The sequence below is a fragment of the Schistocerca americana genome, chromosome 6 (genome assembly GCF_021461395.2).
Source record: "Schistocerca americana isolate TAMUIC-IGC-003095 chromosome 6, iqSchAmer2.1, whole genome shotgun sequence".
Lineage (NCBI taxonomy): Eukaryota > Metazoa > Arthropoda > Insecta > Orthoptera > Acrididae > Schistocerca > Schistocerca americana.
The window spans coordinates 414,424-426,560 of NC_060124.1; positions in this window are offsets into that span (position 1 = coordinate 414,424).

Sequence of the window (12,137 nt, forward strand, 5' to 3'; positions counted from 1 at the left end):
AAAATCTTCACCAATGAAATGAGCATCAGTTATTTTGGAATGAACCGCGACAGGCAACAAGTACAGCGATACAGTTGAGGGGAACCTGGCTGGACTACTACGATGCTAGGGCGACAAGCACGAAGTTTATCTTAACAAGCTCACCGACATACTTCATGAATTAATATGGAAGGGCGCACAAAGTATCATCAAACATGAATTAGGCAAATTTATGGAGTTTACTATCAGCCCAAAAGTTGCCAAACCGACGTCCTTGTACAAAACAGGTCCCTGGCCGCCGATATAGGGCTTAAAGGCTGTAGATGAATTACCCCAAGTGGGAGAAGTTTTGTGAGTGTTGGAACGTTCTGAGGAACTTGAGAATGCATTAACGTTCCACATCAGTGATACTTCAGCTGATGTATCTGGTGACTATTGGTTTGTTCTGTAAGAGTGTGGCTGATGTAGTAGAGGTTCAGTTATTGTTGGATGACTTAGGGAGATAGGAAGTTAATGGTCGCGAGTGAGGGGCGAACTGCTGTATAAATACTTTCTACTCGTCGATGCCCGTGCCGGAACTCTCCAACATTATTCTGAGGAGATTAGAATTGCGGTCGCTGCATTGATATTGCCTGTGACCGAGTGGGGAAACCGTCGAGAAGGCAAGTCACGAATGAAATTTATGTTTTGCAGAGGTTTGCCACTTTTTCTCGGTTAGTGAATTGTTCTTTAAAATCAAGAGCATACATTTGCCGATACGAGAAGCATTTTTGAAACATCAGCAACAGTGGAACATACTGGTAATGTTCAGATTGGAAGGGACAGAAAGACGAATCGACAGAATACTAAAGATTCTTTTCGGTGTGGCGATACCGGTCATTTTATGGTCCAGTGCCCCATACGGCGTAGTGGGCGTCCGAACAGCTGACGCCAAAGACTTGGATTCCCTGGGAGTCGTTCACGTTACAAGCGGTGTAACTGAATCTGGATGAGAACTAGTCAGTACCTACCTTTTGTCTGCGCATACGTCAATCATGAACCCGTCTGTGCTCTAATAAACTCTGGAAATAAAGTTTGTCTTATTAATATAACTGGTACTGGCAAAGGAGTGATATTTTTAAGCTCGCCCCCTTGCGAGAAACGTTACAGAAATGTCCAACAGCCAACAGGCAAGTGTTGAATCTAGGAGGTTGATTGCAGGGAAGTGTGGCTTCATGGGTTTTTGAGTGGCCTGTGGAATTAATATTAGCCGAAGAATTCTCAGTTAATTTGTGATTGGGGTGTAATTTCAGGCAGCGAAGAGGATTAATTCTTAATTATGCTCAGAAGAAGCTTTCATTCCATTTGAGTCTTGGTAGGGATTTTAAGCTGTGTGCTTGCCAGACTGTCCAAAAGGTCAATTGCCTCGTGGTACATAATAGTTTCAGGTCAGTCATTTGCGGGAGAGCTAAGCGAAAGCTCGGTTAGGAGTACTTGTACGGTTTTCTGACGTGATGAGAAACAAACTCAGAGCCACGGCGAGGATTCAGTATAACATCGGTTTGATGGACGATATTCTGGTTTGCTAACCTCCATAACGGTTGCGCCACCCAAAATGAAAATTTTGTGACAGCTGATTAATGAGAGGCTTCGCATCGGCGTGATACGGGTTTCCACCTCTCCGTATGCGTCGCCCATGTTTCAAGCACCAAAGGGTCAAGCCGGTAGTTATCGATCAGTAGTTGATTAAACAATTCTTAACCAAAACGTCGACTTAAAATCTGTACCACTCTCGGACCTCCGTACCTGTTCTAATTCCTTTGCAGGGGGCACAGTATATTACCATCCTGAATTAGAACAAGGCGTACCAGAAGATTTCTCTCACTGAGGACTGTAAACGTGCTACAGGATTTGACACCGTTCGGAAGCTGTACCAGTTCGGTAGTGTTCCTTTCAGTTTTTACACAGCAGCGGCAATACTATCATTTCTCTTAGACTCTGTTTTAGGTGACTCGTTACTCAAATCAGTGTGCAGCAAAGTTATTATTAGCCCGCAGGAAGTGGGTTTGACCGTTAAACCATCCATGGTAAATCTGGAACTAAGGGAGCTTCCCTTTTTAGGACCTTGGTCTCAGCCAGTGTTGTTAAAATAGATCAGGGAAGGAGACGAGATCTTCAGAGAAGAAGGAAGGACCTCTCTTTATCAGTATCTCACATATTTTTATAAAATTTGTTTCGAATTTTGTCCAATTAGCAGCCAAAGTAAATGGCTTGAGGAAGAAAGAGTTGAGTTTCCGGATGGGCGAAACGCAACAGGCGATCTTTGAGACAATTATAATATCTATGAGTATTCTGCCGGTTTTGGATGCTCCGGATTTTGAACGAACCTGCATTGTCCAAACGTGTGCTTCTAATTCTAGCGTCGTTGCTGTCCTTCCAAATGAAAACGATGGCGAGCGATCGTTTAGCTTACGGTTCCAGAGCCATGTCTCAGGCGGAACTGAAGTACTCCGTATGAGTGGGAGGTCTTCTTGGTTTTGGCCTTCCAAAAATTTAAGTTCTACTTGGAGCTATGCTATTTGTCCTCGAAACTGACAGTCAGGCTTTGATTTGGGTACTCGCGAGATCCAGGAAGACAGGACAAATCGCGAGGTGGGTTCGAGGTGGGCTGTGTATGTTTCCACCTTTCGCTTCTCTGTCAGGCACATCCAGGGAGCAAATAATCAGGTAACAGACGCACTTAGCCGTATGTTCCAGGAGCTCGCAACGGAATAACAGCTGTAACATGATTTACTGGACTCCAAATGGGTTTCAATCGTGTTTTCTGAGGTACATGAGCTCTTTGGGAACTTGCTGGACAAACAGAGGCCGGAACCATATATTCAGGGGATGAGACAAAAGCCTGATACTGGGAAAGGTGTCAGGTAATGAACTGAGAAAAGGAGTATATGTTGTAAAACTAAGAGCGTTTACCGTGATTTATTTTCAAAGAATATTCTTAAGAATTTATTTTATTTACTAGCGATTCATCAAGAACATTAGCTCATTTAATCGCACTACGTAAGCATGGAAGTAAATGCCAGGCAGTAACTGATGAAATCATAACGAAATTCCTTTCAACAAATTTGCACTGGTGCAAATCTGCAACACACCAGATAACTTTAAGCTAAGAGTTTTAACAATTTACACACGCACACAAACTATGCACCTCCCGTAGGAGAGATGGAAATGGTACAAAACTGTAACAACTAAAATATTAACCTTGCAACCGAAGGTGCAACTCGATTTTAACCTGTAAGGTGAAAGGGTTCAACTTTATATACTAAAATGATCATTTAAATAAGAGCCCATGATATACAATCTTATATAAAATTCTACAAGGTTGGCCAAACCATGGTTAAGATGCTCTACAGTACACAGATACCGCCTCTCAAGACCATAGGCAATAATATCAAAGTTTCCAAAGATCGAAACATATTTCAGGTATTAGGCCGTTACACTCCAAGCAATAAATTCGTTAACACACCAAATCAGACAAACATGACAGAGATAGTTACTAACGTACGGTAGATTGATAGGGAGATTACCGAACAACCCGAACCGCAGGTTGTGCTAACCCGCCCCTACCTCACAAGGGAAAAACGGACCACACAATTTATAAACAACCACCTTCCCGCGGGTGGGCAAACGGAGAGGAATGGTGGGACGACCCCAAAGCAAAACGACTGGTGACCTTTCCCCTTTCCCACTAGAGGGAGACACCAAAGATGCGATTGCCACAGCGGCGCCACCGCCACCAGAAACGGAGGGAGACTGCTTCACACTACGCGCTGCGGCGCGCTCTTCAAAACAGCAATTTTTACCACAGCTCAGAGCGACAGATCCTCTAAGATCTGTTTACCAGAGTAACTAGTGTTGGAGATTTTTAAGTATTTTGACAACCCTCTTACTGTTGGGCATTTGGAAGTGAGTAAAACCATTACAAATGTGAAACAGTATCTGTCTGGCACACAATGCGTAAAGATGTGTTTAAATTAGTGGGCAAGTGTGAAGATGGCAAATGCGTCAAGGCCGAAAACAGTTTTACAGAAGGCTTACTTCAGTCCACGCGAGAAAGTGACCCCATGGACTAAAGATTTATTATGTCAGACCAGTCCCACGGCAAAGGGATGAGAACCGTTATGGTTTTGTGATAGTGGACTCAATTTTTATTTTTTGGGTCATCAAGTTCTTGACAGGTTTGATGTGGCCCACAGCGAATGTCTCTCCTGTGCTAACCTGTTCATCTCAGAGTAGCATATCCAGCCGAAGTCTTCAGTTATTTGCTGGATGTATTCGAATCTCTGTCTTCCCCTACAGCTCCCTCTAGTACTATGAAAGCAATTCCTTGACATCTTAACAGATACCCTATCATACCACCCGTTCCCCTGATCAATGTTTTCCACATATTTCGTGCCTCACCAATTCTGTGCAGAATCTCCTCATTCCTTACCTCATCAATTCATATAATTTTCAACATTCGTCTGTAGCACCACATCTCAAATGCTTCGATTCTCTTCTGCTCCGATTTTCCGTAGCCCATGTTTCCCTACCATACAATGCTGTGCTCCATACGTACATTCTCAGAAATTTCTTAAGAAATTAAGGCCTATATTTGATACTAGTAAACTTCTCATGTCCAGGAATGCCGTTTTAGCCAGTGCTAGTCTGCTTTTGAAGTCCTTGCTCCGTTCGTCAGTGGTTATTTTTCTGCCTAGATAGCAGAATTCCTTAGCTTCATCTACTTCGTGAGCATAAACCCTGATTTTATGTTTCTCGCTGTTCTCATTTCTGCTACCTCTCATCACTTTCGTCTTACTTGGATTTACTCTCAATTCATACCCTGTACTTATTAGATAGTTCATACCGTTTAGCATATTATGTAATTCTTCTTCACATTCAATCAGGATAGCAATGTCATCAACGAATCGTATCACAGATATCCTTTCACCTTGAATTGTAACCCCACTTCTGAAGCTTTCCTTTATTTCCATCATTACTTCTTCAATGTACAGATTGAACAGTAGGGCGGAAAGTCTACATCCCTGCCTTACATCCTTTTTATTCTGACTGCTCTGTTCTTAGTCACCCACTCTTATTATTCCCTCTTGGCTTTTGTACATATAATAGCTTACACCTATTGTTCTCACAATTTCGAACAACCTGCACCATATTACATTGTCGAAGGCTTTCCCCAACTCGACAAATCCTATGAACATGTCTTGGTTTTGCCTTAGTCTTGCTTCCATTACCATCTGTAGTCTCAGAATTGCCTCTGTGGTGCTTTTACCTTTTCTAAAGCTAAACTGATCGCCATCTAATACATCCCCAAATTTTCTTTTCTTTTCTTCTGTATATTATTCTTGTCACCAACTTGGATGCGTGAGCTGTTAAGCTGACTGTGCAATAATTCCGGCACCTCTCAGCTCTTGCAGTCTTCGGAGTTGTGTGGATCATGTTTTTCCGAAAGTCAGGTGGTATGTCGCCAGACTCTACTACACAAAACGTGAATAGTAGTTTTTGTTGCCACTTCCCCCAATGATCTTAGACATTCTAACGGAATGTTATCTACACCTTCTGCCTTATTTGATCTTAAGTTTTCCAAATTTCTTATAATTCTGATTCTAGTACTGGATCCCCTATCTCTTCTAAATCGACTCCTGTATCTTCTTCTATCACATCAGACAAAATTGCGCCTCGTTGAAGGCCTTCAGTGTACTCTTACTGTTGTGTCTAGACAAGACAGCCTGGACACAGTGACAGGAAGCCGAAAGGCACGCGCTAAGCTAAAGCAGGATGGCGTGAGGTCTGAAACAGGATACGTAATGAATACTATAAAGAAAAGTACGTAGCTTCTGGAATACTTAACTTTAATCCATCCTTTTGGTACATCTGGAGATTGTGGCGATACAAATGAGACTCTTTAGATACATGCAATGTTACTAATGGCGCCTTGCTAGGTCGTAGCCATTGACTTAGCTGAAGGCTATTCTAACTATCTGCTCTGCAAATGACCGAGGCTTCGTCAGTGTGCATCGCTAGCTACGTCGTCCGTACAACTGGGGCGAGTGCTAGTCAGTCTCTCGAGACCTGCCTTGTGGTGGCGCTCGGTCTGCGATCCCTGACAGTGGCGACACGCGGGTCCGACATGTACTAATGGACAGCGGCCGATTTAAAGCTACCACCTAGCAAGTGTGGTGTCTGGCGGTGACACACATTCCTCCCCCGCAAATCGGCGAACGGTCGTGTTATAAGGCTTCCGCCCGCCGTGGGGAGGACCCCATGTTGACGTATGCGATGAGGTGGGGAGCCTAACAACAGGCGAGGCTGTGCCACCCGCACCCGGCCATTCGGTCCGAGGGGATCTAGGAAACGCCTGAAAACCTAGTCCAGAGTGCACGTCAACATGCGGTGTATGCGCCCGTAAAGCGACAGGAGGGGCCGAAGGGTAGACCTCCATTGCGTCGGGGTATCCGACGCGCGATGACGTCATGTGGTCCGGAGTGGGCAAGAGTTCCATGGCGGAGGACAGCTGGTCACGGGAAGCGATCGGTGGCGCGTGACCCAGGGAGGCGCTTGGCGGCAGCAGCGAAGCGTCCACTGCGGGCGGCGCCGGCTGGAGGACAGGCGGCGGCGGCGGAGGCGGCGGAGGCGCGTCGCCATGGGGCAAAATGGAAGGCATCGTCGGTAACACCTGGGGATGAGGCGAGCCAGTAGATGGGTCCCCAGGGCGCTGACCGGACGGCACCGTCGCTGAAAGCAGACGGGGAGCGGCAGAACCCGTGCGACGACAGAGGCGCAGCTGATGGAGATGCCGACGCACCTCACCAGAGGCCCCTAAAACCAAATACATCGCGCGGCCGAGGCAGTGAAGAATGCGCCCTGCGAGCCAACGCCGTGAACCTCGATAGTTGCGATAGAATACAACGTCGCCCGGAGCAAAAGCAGAAGTCTGCCGCTGCACAGGAACCTGATGCGGCGGGTGCAGCAAAGACATCAAGGTGCGGTGAGGACGACCGTGGAGCAACTCAGCCGGCGAGCGACCATCTCGGTGCTGAGAGCGATACGATGACAAAAAGAGCAACAACGCGTCCTCCCGAGAATGCGACTCTTTCAACTTCAACATCTGCGACTTGAAAGTCCGGACGAATCGTTCAGCGGCACCGTTTGATTGAGGCGAAAGCGGCGCGGATGTCAGATGTTGAATACCACTGGCGTGGCAGAATGACTGAAATTCTGCGGACATGAAGTGTGGGCCATTGTCGGAAACAATAGTCTGTGGAAGACCTTCAGTGCAAAAGATAGCAGACAACGCTTGGATGGTGGCAGATGACGTCGTGGAAGACATCCGGACAACAAAAGGAAAATTACTGAAGGAATCTGCCACAACCAACCATCTAGCATTCCAGAATGGACCAGCAAAATCGATGTACAAGCGTTGCCAAGGGGAAGTGGCTTTTGGCCATGCAAAGAATTTCCGCGGCGGTGCGGATTGTTGTTCGGCACACGCCAGGCAAGAAGAGCACATATTCGTAATCGCAGCATCGATTCCGAACCAAGTACAGTGCTGACGAGCAAGTTGTTTCGTTCGCACTATACCCCAATGTCCTTGGTGAAGAAGCCGTAAAGCAGAGGACTGTAACGAACGTGGGACCACGACTCTGGACTGATCATTATCAGAACGCAACAACAAAACACCACGTCGAACAAAAAGTCTCTCCCTGTGAGCAAAAAATCGGCGAACGAACGGATCCTCGATCCGTGACTTTGACAAAGGCCATTGCGTAGCAACAAAACGCAAAACGGTAGCAAGGACCGGGTCAGCAGCTGTGGCTGTAGCTACACGACGAAAATCAATCGGAAACGATTCGACCACGTCATCAGTTTCCGCATCAATGAACATGCAAGCAAGTTCGGAAGAATAGAATGCTTTATCCTCAGCAACAGGCAAACGGGACAACGCATCAGCGTTTCCGTGCTTCGTTTCCGTGCTTAGCGGTGGACCGATACCTGATATCGTAGCGGTACTGCGAGAGGAAAATAGACCAGCGAATGAATTTCTGCGCTATACGCGGAGGTACAGGCTTGTTCGGATGAAAAAGCGGCGTCAAAGGTTTGTGGTCTGTGATGATGGTAAAGTGACGACCATACAAGAAATCATGGAACTTAGTAACACCAAACACGAGAGCCAAAGCTTCTTTCTCTATCTGTGAATAATTTCTTTGCGCAGACGAGAGCAAGTTGGACGCAAAGGCAATAGGGCGATTATGCGATCCATCTTTGTGCGCAAGCACAGCACCGATCCCGAAATCCGATGCATCTACCATCAACAAAAGGGGTTTCTGGGGATCGAATGGCGTAAGGTAAGTATTTGAAAGCAACGCCGATTTCAACTGGCGAAAGGCGCGTTCGCATTCCGTCGTCCAGACGAACGGAACACCCTTACGGCGTAAGCTATGAAGCGGAGTTGAAATGGAAGAGGCATTGCGCACATTCACTCACACCTTGTGATTCAGAATCGTGTAATGTTCTTGCGACCTCATCACGCAATGCGTGGGGAACATTGCGCGCTCTGAAAAATTTCGGTTGCGCGTTGACTTTCAGTTCCAAATGTGCTTCATAGTTCGTAGCGCAACCAATGCCTGGTGCAAAAATGTCTGCAAATTCTTCACATAGCCGAGAAACACTGGCAGAAGGCACAATCTGGTTCACGGAGAGGACCTGATTTACAATAGACTAGGTAAACAATTGAAATAAATCTAAACCAAACAAGTTCACTGCAGTAGAAGAATGAAGAACGTAAAATGACACAAGTTTTGTTTGTCCCTTATATGTTGCAAGAAGGCTGCACTGTCCTAACACAGGGATATTCTGACCTGAATAACTATTTAACTGAACATTTGCGGCACGCAACGGAGGTTTGCCCAGTTGTTTATACGTGTCGTGATTGATCAATGAAACAGCAGCTCCGGCATCAAGCTGGAATGCTATCACGTGGCCATGAATGTCCAAATCCACAAAAAGTTTATTGTCCTGCTGACGACAAGAGCGACTGTCTCGTGCAATTTGAACGGACACTGGTACAGACGCACTTGCGACTTGACGCGATTTCCAGCGACGTCGACGCACAGTATTTGTGGGACGAACACAGTCACTGTTAGAGAAAGTGGCACTGGACAAAGTGGAATTAACTACATGAATGTCCATGGGCGAAGGTTCACGAGCCTGAGTATTCTTGGTTCGATTCCGGTGCGAAGCAAAGGGCCTGGAATGATTAAGAGTGTCTGATCTGAGCTTTTTCTGGCAAACACTTTGAACATGTCCTTTCTTATTACAGAAAAAGCAAATAGCTTGGTGTGACAGGCAATTTTCACGCGAATGTCTAGTAGCACACCTCGGGCATGATTTCACTGCATTTGTATGCTGGCGCGGCACACCTGGTTTAGAGCGTGGCGGCAGCTGCGTGGACGTGCGCGAATGCAGTTTATCGGTCCGTGCAGCGCGCCCGGCGGGCCGGTTAATGTTACACACGGCTGGCGAAGTTGCAAATGATTCCTGAGCAAAGTCAAGCGTGTCTTGTCTATCCAATATGTCTATCACTTGTTGAAGGGAGGGATTAACTAGTTTCAAAATCTGTTCCCGTATACGAACATCAGAAACGTTCTGTGCTATTGCATCACGTACCATAGTATCTGAATAAGGGAGTCCACATTCACACTCAAAAGCACAATCCCTTGTAAGGCCTTGCAATGTTGCAACCCACTCCCTATTAGTTTGACCGGCCCTACGTTTTGTACGAAAGAAAGTATACCTTTTTGCAACTACATTAACTGTTTCCTTGAAATAGGCATCCAATGCCGACAAAATTTCTTCGTAGGACAGAGTTGCTACGTCGCGTCGGGGAAACAATTTCACTATCACACGGTACGTTTGCACCCCTACACACGACAATAAATGAGGCTGCCGCTCGTTACCTTGAATTCTGTAGGCGGCGAGATGAAATCCAAACTGGCGTGACCACTCCGTCCATGTTTCCTTAGCTGGTTCATAGGGACGAAATGGAGGTCCAACTGCATGTTGTGGCTGCGGTAGCGGTGAAGCGGCGGCTGCCGCATCGTTTTGCAGTGCACGTTGACCCTGGACGAGCTGTCCAAGGGCATCCAATAACGCCTGCGTCTGCTGATTCTGCAAGCGATAAAATTCGGACAGTACATCTGGCGAAGCCATGACACAATTAAATTAGAGCAATACGAACGCGAAATCCTCTTTTAAGCCTCGTCGCCAAAAATGTTGTGTCTAGACAAGACAACCTAGACACAATGAGAGGAAGCCGAAAGGCACGCGCTAAGCTAAAGCAGGATGGCGTGAGGTCTGAAACAGGATACGTAATGAATGCTATAAAGAAAAGTACGTAGCTTCTGGAATACTTAAGGTTGTTTTGACTATCCTGTATGCTGGGTCAGTCCTTCTGACAATCATTTCTTTTCCGATTTCTTCACGTTTTTTATGCAGCAGTTTTGTCTTAGGTTCTCTGCACTTCCTATTTATTTCATTCCTCAGCCATTTGTATCTTTGTATACCTGCGTTTCCCTGAACACTTTTACAGTTTCTTCTTTCATCGATCAGCTGAAGTATTCCTTTCCTATCCATCATTTGTTCTCAGTTACCGTGTTTGTACCTATGTTTTTTTTCAGTTTCTGTGATTCCACTTTTAGAGATGTCCATTCCTCTTCAAGTGTACTGCCTACTGAGCAATTATTTATTGCTGAATCTATAGCCTTAGAGAACTTCAAGTGTATCTCGTCATTTCTTAGTACTTCTGTATCCCACTTCTTTGTGTGTTCTGTCTTTGTGGCTAATCTCATGAACTTCAGCCTACTCTTCATCTCTGCTACATTGTGTTCAGAGTCCATATCTACTGCTGGGTACGCCTTACAATCCAGTATCTGATTTCTGAGTCTCTGTCAAACCATGATGTAATCTAAGTTAAATCTGCCCGTACCACCCGCCCTTTTCCAAGTATACCTCTTTCTCCTGTGATTCTTGAACAGAGTATTTGCTATTACTAGCTGAAATTTGTTACAGAACTCAATTACCCTTTCTCCTTTCTCATTCTTGTCCGAAGCTCATATTCTCCGGTAGCCTTTTCTTCTACTCCTTCCCCTACAACTGCATTACAGTCCCGCATGACTATTAGATTTTCATCTGCATTTACGTACTGTATTACCCTTTGAATATCATCATACATTTTCTCTATTTCTTCATCTTCAGTATGCGACGTTGGAATGTATATCCGAAATATCGCTGTCGGTGTTGGTTTGCTGCCGATTCTTATAAGAGCTGCCCAATCACAGTAACAGCCTCTCTGCCCTACCTTCCCTTTTATAACGAATGCTACTCCCTTTATACCATTTTCTGCTGTTGTTGACATTAACCTATAGTCATCTGACCACAAATGCATGTCTTCTTTCCAGAACACCGATACTGTGTGTAGATTAAGCTGTTGCATTTCTCTTTTTAAACTTTCTACCATCCCTACTACGAACAAGCTTCTCATATTCCATGCCGCGACTCGTAGAACTTTATCCCTTATCAGAGTATTCAATCTTTTTCTCATGGTCACCTATCGCTGGCAGCCCCATCCTGGAGATCCGAGAGGGGAGAATTTTCCAGAATCTTTTGCCAATGAAGAGATTATCATGACACTTTTTCAGTTACAGGCCACATGTCCTCTCGCTAAGCGTTACGTGATTTGATGCAATGGTTTCCATTGCCTTTCTTATCCGCATACCATTGGCCACTGCTGATTCCTCCGCCTTTAGGGGCAGTTTCCCTCCCTAAGGATAAGTGAGGGCCTGAACCTCTGTCCGCTCCTCCAACCTCTTTAACAAGGCCGTTGGCAGAATGAGGGGGACTTCTTATGCCGGAAGTCTTCGGCCGCTAATGTTTATTATTAACGAAAATTTAAACCGTTGCGGGTTTTCCACCCGGGACCGATGACGTTTTGATTACTACACAAGGGCGCTACTCCTAGACTACGGGGACGCCATTACCTGGTGTATAAAGTTGGTTCCGTGCAGTCGAATGACAACGGCCTTCACCATTCACCAGTTGTCTAGACTATTCTCCACCTTTGGCGC